This window comes from Apium graveolens, chromosome 7 (assembly GCF_009905375.1).
Source record: "Apium graveolens cultivar Ventura chromosome 7, ASM990537v1, whole genome shotgun sequence".
Classification (NCBI taxonomy): domain Eukaryota; kingdom Viridiplantae; phylum Streptophyta; class Magnoliopsida; order Apiales; family Apiaceae; genus Apium; species Apium graveolens.
In genome coordinates, this window is record NC_133653.1 from 251,197,210 (window position 1) to 251,205,964 (window position 8,755).

Here is an 8,755-nt window from a genome sequence, read left to right on the forward strand (position 1 = left end):
ATGTCTTGGTGCAAACTGTTGCTAGAAACCAGGAGGATTGAATTGCTTGTTTCCAAACTGTTGGTACGGCTGTTGCATTGCATTCTTATTCTTGCTCCATCTGAAGTTCGGATGATTACGGTTGTTAGGATGGTACAATGGTAGGAACTGGCTGCTACAACCTCTGAAAGTTGCTCACAAACTGAGCTGATTCACAAGATTTGGCACAATGCTCCGTCACATACACACCTGCACATAACTCACAAATACTGGCTATCTAATTAACTCCATAGCTGGCCAGATAATCGATTTTTATAGCTATCGCCTTTAGCTGAGCAATGATAGTCGTAGCTGTATCCACCTCAAGAAATCCTGCTACCTTGCCCTGTGGCATTCTCCGAGTTGGGTTCTAATATTAATTAGCGGCCATCATCTCTATTACATCATAAGCTTCCTCATAGCTTTTAGCCCATAAGGCTCCACCTGATGCAGAAACAAGCATGGGTCTCGACTGTGCTCCCAAACCGTTATAGAAGCAATTGATCACCATCCAGTCAGGTATTCCATGATGAGGACACTACCTAAGCATCTATTTATAGCACTCCCAAGCTTCACATAAAGATTCACCCGATTGCTGCGCAAACTGAGTAAGAGCATTCCTGATTGCAGCTGTCTTTGCCATAGGGAAAAATTTAGTAAGAAACTTTTGAGAAAGATCTTCCCATGTCGCAATTGAACCAGCTGGTAGAGAGTGTAACCAGCCCTTAGCCTTATCCCTTAGAAAGAATGAGAAAAGCTTCAATTTCACAGTATCTTCAGAGATATTATTGAACTTGAAAGTGTCACAGATCTCAATGAAGTCCCTGTTATGCATGTTAGGATCTTCTGTTGGAGCACCCCCAAACTGAACTGAGTTCTGGACCATCTGGATCATGCCAGGCTTAATCTCGAAGGTATTAGCCGCGATGGCTATCCTGATAATGCACGATTGAATGTCCATGATCTTTGGTTGAGAATACTCTTTCAATGCTTTCGTTGCTGCTGCTGGATCTCCCATTGTAATGATTACTTCTTCTTCTTCTTCACTTTCTTCTTCAACTTTATCAACTTCTTCAAGAACTTTTTCTTACACTTCTTCAATAGTTTCCTTAAGAGATTGATAACATGTTCGCATACACGCTCTCTCGAGTACCTGAAACACAAACAAGTAAATCGTGAAAGTAAAAAAATATGAGTCAGTGAACTTTAACAATCACTGATGTCAAGCACATAAACTAAAAATTAACATCGAGTCCCCGGCAGTGGCGCCAAAAACTTGTTCGCTGTAAATCTTAACGCGAAAATACACGCAAGCGTACACGATCACAAGTAGTATAACATATCAATCAAGTTTGTTCCCACAGGGACTGGTTTAGGTTAATTTTAGATTAAGCCCTTATGCAACAATGTATGGATATCATTCAATGCTAACACAGTAAGAAATTGAATTTTGATTAACTAAGAGATCATATTATCAAACATTAATTAAAAGAATTAAAAGTGATTTACCTATATGAAAATAAACATGGGATTCTAACTTCATTAAATACTTCATTCAAAGTCTATATCTTTAACCTTAGCATGTGATGGTGATGACAACTAATCAGATAACACGAAATTAGTATACGCCAACTTTCGTTGTACGTATACCCTACTACTAAGCATCCATAATTAAGATAGAAGATAGAAGACATCAATTATGTTTATACCCTATATGTCTATAAGATTTGAAAACATAACGGTTGAAGAACAAGTTATCTATCTTGATTACATAGGGTGAATAAGATGGTTAAAATTACCCACGAATTATGCATGTCAATTCATACATAAACCTATGCAAGAATGGAAAGTTCTAAACCTCTATATTCACTGCCACTTCAATAAAGATTAACATACAATCTTAAATATTAGCTACGCTTCAAAGACGATTAAGCACAACCAAATTAGGAAATCATAAATAACCACACACTAAAGATTATAAAACAATTAACTATTGAAATCCATAGATAAATCCGTTAGAACCCCATGACAACGATTAGTTCATAATCGAACTCATCGTCACCATGGGTTCCAATGAAAATATGATAATAAATAATATAAGAGTACTAGGGTTCAAAGACAAATAAAAAACAAGTATCAAAGTTTCAACTATATTGAAGAATACAAAAGTCTTCTTCTCCGTAGCCGTCTTGTTCTCTCTAGGTCTTCTCAATGCTCTCCCTTGGCTCCTTCTTGTTAAAAATGTTTTTATATTGGTTTATATAGGCCCCCGGATGACCTAGGCCCTCCAATTCTTTGATTTCAAGTAGAAACAGGATTTTAGGGCAGAAAGGTCGTGCGGGCGCGTAGGTTTGTGGCTCGGGCGCGTTGGAATAGTGATTTCTGGGGCGCGGGCGCGTATCTCGTGGGGCGAGCACGCAACTCTTCTAGATTTTTTACTGCAATTCTTTTTTGGCCATAAGTTGAGCTCTGTTCATCGAAATTTGACGATTCAACTGCCCACACGAAGATAACGAGATTCTCTACAACTTGATAATGGCCTAGACTTAAAAATCTGATCTCTTATTAGCATAAAATCCTTGTAAAGCCCTTTCCTCCTATGACTGATACCCTGCAATGTAATTACACAAAAACACATAAAAATACCACATACTTGAGTCCAAAACACCAACTTAAGCCGATAATGAAGCGTTCCAAGTAAATATAAAATCCACTTATCAGCTACCACGCTAGTGTGTATATGAAACATCTCTAAACTCATCTTTTCCATAGTCTCCTTATATTGACTAACATTTAAATCAATAGTGGTTAGAGTTGATGCCTCTGATTTTGAAGTGGATGCTTCTCTATGCTCAAAAGCCATTAGTGCATAGTTTCCAACTTCTTCATCCTCGTCATCATTATCAGTGTCATCCCAACTCTTCCCTTCTGCAATATAGGCTTTTCCAGATTGTTTCTTCAAGAGAGCTTCATACTTTGCTTCCAGTTCCAGTAAGTTTTATCCTTCTTCACCTTTTTGGGCTTCCTGAATTCAGTAACAAAGTGACCTAACTCATCACAGTTGAAGCACCTTATCTTTGATATGTCCACAGATCTTGTTTTGTAGCCACCTTTGTAACAACCCAAATCCGTGGTCAAGATTTGGTGTCACTAAACAATCTTTACATAAAATAAAAGAATATTCAATTAACCCCTTGAATCCGGATCTTTTACAGGTTATGGTATGAAACAAGAATCTAACCTTTTACAACTCACAATAACTAGAATACAAGTTTAAAAACCTTTATTCTAATGCATGTGTCTTATTATCTCACATCTTCGTCCTTTCGCAGTGGAGATCTCTCTAACTTCTGTTGTCTAACGAAAGTTATTCACTTTTTATCTTTCTCTGCTTCTGAAAGAAATAAGAGTGTACAAAGCAAGAGTGAGTCAAAAATGCCCAGCAAGTATATAATTTTAGTTTCAAGCATGAATACCAAAGGAAAAATTTTCCGGACAAAAGCTTTAAACAAATTTTAAACGATTCTATTTAATTGAGAAAGTTGAGCGAATAGACATTGGCTATTCCAGCCTTAATTATAAATCCATAAATGATAAGCGATTCCCAGATTCATCTCCTGAATCAGGGTTTTGTCCGATTTTTGGAATCATAGAACCTTTCGAGAGAGGATGTCGTTAATGGCGATCAACAACAAATTAGACTGGACACTAGTTTGCACCTATATCCTGTTGATCAGCCAGGATACGGTTCAGATCTATATCTCCCTATATAGATCCAGTCGGGTACCTAGGCTCTATGGCCCATCTCAAGGATACAGAAACATTCCAGTCCTTAGGATTAAGAACACTTAATCCCACACATCATCATCATCCAGTCCATGGAGTATTTGATGTCAAATCATTTTGATTTCAAAATATCCCAATTTTGGGTTCACAAATAACCCGAAATAATGGGTACTTGCTCAAGAGAGCAATCGAATTATAGGAACAATAATGGAAAGAACATGCATAATAAGAGTAATTGCAGTGAAATATAAAACATTTAACTATTCTGAACTTAGAATAGGAACGAAGAAATAATTGCAGTATTTTAAAAGAAAAATAAGGAATACTTGCCTCAATAAGCTTTAATCGCTATTACTAGTTGACTTTGGTTCGACTTGAACGTTCGGCTTTATCGACAAACTACTATCCCATTTTGGATACGATCCCAACACTCAGGCCCTTCGATTTGGAACATCGTGGATCTCGACGTCTAATCACTAGATCATTCCTAGTCCGATGTCGATACTCGGGTTTTCCGTCTAGTACCTACAGGGTTGAAATACCCTAATTCAGATAATCGCTTAAGCTCAACTTAATACCACTATCATTTCTACCCATGCGATTTTATAACCCAACTTATATTTATATGTATTATTAAAATACACATAGCAATTAGGGTTCACATTTTCCAAACTCGGTTCGATATTTATTTTCGAAAAATACGTATACTCGTCATTTTGAAAACTAGGTTATCAATTATTTACAAATTATTCTGTCTCAACCGTAATTAAGTTCGTATAATATAACTATGTATAGTTATTCGACATCTTCGATAATTATAGGTTACGTTCCCGTACTTTCGGAATTAATTTCCCAAAAATCGGGCAGCGTTTCCTTTGTTTATCGGCCTACCCGTCGAAATCAAATCGACGTCAAATTCACAACAACAATCTAATCACAACCAATTCCACAAATCTCAAACTCCGATTCGGTTAATTACTATCATTACTTGAATTTTACATTTTATTCGTTTTTTTATTTTATTCGCATTTTTCATTTCATAATTAATTTTACCAACTAATTTTATTTAATTAATAACGTAGGACTCAGATAAAAATCATCATTGCCCACCGCCGGCTCGTCGAGGCTCATCGCCGACGGCGGTAAAATTCGCGGGTTCCCGTTTATTCCGGGAATCCAATCGCGAATCCTACCGATTAATTAAAAATTTCCGCACACAATTATATTTTATTTCACGAAATCTAAATCAATTAACTCCTGGAGAAATTAATGAAACAACATCAAAAAAATGAACCAACCATCGCACGCGCCTACGCGCAGCAAAGAAACAGAACAGAAAAACACAATCGGTAATAACCAACTCAAACAGTCGGCCAAGAAACCGGAAAAAGGCAGGCAATTGAAGCTTATCAGGCAACACATACACACGCACACATCAAACGCACACACACGATCGCACACACGCACACATACAGTCACACTCGCACACACGAACACATACGCACACATAAATTACACACACACCCAGTATAAACACACCCACACGCACAGACTGCACACACACACAACCAATATAAACACATACGTATGTATATATATATCGGAGAGGAAAGAACATCGACCAAACAGAGGGGACAGGAGCGGCGAACAGTCACCGGAAAAAGAAGAACTTGAGGGAAATAGATGGAAACGAAGAAGTATGAGAGATTGAAGGGAGAAATGAAAATAATCGAGAGAGAGTAAGAGAGATTATTTGAGGGATTTGGAGGAGAAATAAGACTGAGAAGAAGGAGAAACGGGTTAAACCCGTATAAACTGCCCCCTTCTTATCTTATTATTATTTTACTATACTGACGAACTCGTATTTTAGTATTTTTGACGAACAACTCACGGGTAATTAAAACTCGGACATTAATAAAATATTTTATAAAATATCACAAATTATTAAAAGTTAATAAAAATAGAATTCTCATAATTTTAAAATAATTTTTGAAACACAATTTATACCCTTTTTAACGAATAAACGAAACAACGCGCATGTGAAATTTATCCCAAAAATTACCAAAATAATTTTAAAATTCTCGGAATATTCCAAACTTAAGGAAATATGAATTTCATGATTTTTGAAGCATTCTGGGATTTAATATAGAATTTACACTTATATGCGATCAGAAAATTATTTTGGGTTATATAATTAATAAAATATTGATGTCTAAATTTTATAAACTCCTAAAAATATTAAATAAAATTATCAAATAATTAAAAAAAAATTTAGCATTCATACGAATAAATATGCAATAAAACTATTTTAAAAGCAAAACAATTCGTATAATTCAATAATTTAATTATACGATTAATCTTTGTACCCAACAAATCATATACCATTAATAATAAAGCAAAGCAAAGCTGACAGAATTATCGCATATTTTATTCATTTAATAATTCAATGATTACATTTACATATCGGGTTCAAAAATAAATTACTTAGCCGCTAAGTAACTCTAAAGACGATATGATTTTAATATCAGATTTGGATAATTATTAAAACAAAGCTTCCTATAAAATACTTTATACAAAATAAGGTGATAAAACCTCATCTTTTGAGAATACGAGTTTTATTGATATATAAAATGATTTGCGTATCGAAAGTTTCACGCCGGGACTCGTACAGGTTAAACCGTACCCCAGATTGAAAAGTCAAAACATGAAAAGTGTTCAGAATTATCATAATAGGTTAGGAAGGAGTTTTCGGAAGAGTTTCGGGTTGTAAAAACGCAAAAATGATTGAAGTGGGACGATTTCTAGCTCTAAAAAGTAATAATTTTTTTTATAATTACGTGAAATAATCTTTATTAATTTTTTAAATCCTTATAAAATCATATGATAATCCAAAAATTACCAGACAAAATACCAAAACACTCTATATTTTATTCTGGATAATTAAAGATTAAAATATCTAAATTTTTATCAGAAATAAACATCAAATATTAATATCAATTATCAAATAATTCACCAAATTTCACATAAAATCACATAATAATTTTTTATTGATAAAAATAATTACATAATATTTCTCAGACGTTACAACCTTTGCTAGCTGAATTATACTGAGTTTTTGGTTTCCAATTATTGCAGTTGGAAGTTTGTCCCTTGCCTTTGAAAAACCTTGGCTTCTTGACTCTTATTTTGGAGAATTTCCTAGCCAAGTAGGCCATGTATTGGTCCATTTCATCTAGCTCATCCAATGTGTAGGATTCATCTTCCTCCAGCTCCAACACAACTTGCTTCTGAGATCCTTTGTTCTTTTGTTCCACAGCTTGAATAACTGAAACTTGATTATCTTGCTCATCTTCACTTTCTTCTCTGTCATGTACAATCAAAGCACTAGAACCATCAACAACATGTCCAAGGTGTGCTTTCAATGACTTTCTCTGCAGCATCTCAAGTTCATAAGTTTTCAAGATTTCATATAGAACTTCCAAAGTCATTTGGCTTAGATCTCTTCCTTTTCTAATGGCTGATTTTTAATGTTCAAGATGATTAGGAAGAGCTATAATGAACTTTAGGTTAACCTCCTTAGATTCATAATATTTATCATGTAGCTGCAAGTCATTTATCAATTTATTGAACCTCGCAAAAACTTCAATAATTCCTTCCTTTGGTTTAGCTATAAAACCCTCAAACTGAGATACCAAAATCCTTCTTTGGTCTGACCTAACTTCCTCTGTTCCTTCACATATAATTTATATCTTCTCCCAGATCTGTTTGGCTGTGTCACAGTTGATAATGTTATTGTAAATTACATTGTCAAGTGACTCTATTAAAATCAGTTGCAAGACACTATCCAGAGAGACTTTCTCCTTTTGAGGTTCAGTGTACTGTGAGGGATCCTTAGGGGCATAATGAGCTGGAATGACCATGTCTCCATCTGTAGATTCCTCAACTCTTTACATGGGGGTGAAAGGGCCATTCTTGAGAATCTGAACATATAATAGGTTGGCCATCCTTATAAACAACATCATCTTCTTTTTCCATAATGTATAGTTAGATCTGTCAAAGGTAGGGATCTTGATACTGCTAAGCTTCTGTGTATTCATTCTTTCAAGATCTTTAATCTGTTTGCTTTTAAATTTTGCTATGATACCACTTGTTAGGTAATAAATACAACACAGGGGGGTGAATGTGTTATAGATATTTTTAAGCTCTTTAAACTATTTCGGATATGGTGAACAAAACAGTTTAACTTGTAGAGATATAATGTTTAAACATGATTAATAAATATGGACATAAACACAGTATCTTCAAAACTCACTTAATTTTATATTAAATTCAAGTACGTCTTGCTACAAATTTCTGGGTTCTTTGTTGTATGACATCAATCACTCTTAGACTCTTAGTTGTGATAAAGAACTCAACTTCTTTCTTGAGAGAGTTACAAGAAAATCTAGATCTGTTTGTTACATCTAAAAGCAAAGGACTAGTGTTTACTTTATAGATTAGTAAACATGGGTTTACACAACATGCAATAGAATGTACTAAACCCTAGTTTAAGTTATCTAAAGCTTTCCATTTATGGCTTGGTGTATCTTTGCAAATCGTGCATGTCTGTGACTCTCCTTTGTCAGATAATTTTAACCTTTGATCTTGTACTCTTCAATCTGCTTTTGTAGACTTGTCAAATCAATGATTGATTTGTTTGTTGATTGACAATCTTGGATCCTTAGCTGGTCTGCATTCTGTACTTATGGTTTATATCGAGATCTCCAGTTTGAACTATAGAGAACTGACATCTCGATAAGTATAATGGTTTATCGAGATCTCTTAGTTCTCTATAAGTGTTTTGACTTGTCGAGGTCTCTGAGTTCTCTATAAGTGAACTTGGCATGTCGAGGACTCCAAATTTCTGCATGTGGAAATGACTTATCGATTTCTCTGAGATCTCTATAAGCCT

General features: G+C 34.9%; 1 non-coding gene across 1 annotated transcript; it reads left to right on the forward strand.

Moving 5' to 3' along the window:
- Positions 1 to 539: 539 nt before the first annotated feature.
- LOC141676302 (small nucleolar RNA R71) lies at positions 540 to 646 on the forward strand. Its single transcript, XR_012556901.1, has one exon. It is a non-coding gene; the product is annotated as a small nucleolar RNA R71 (small nucleolar RNA).
- Positions 647 to 8,755: the final 8,109 nt, after the last annotated feature.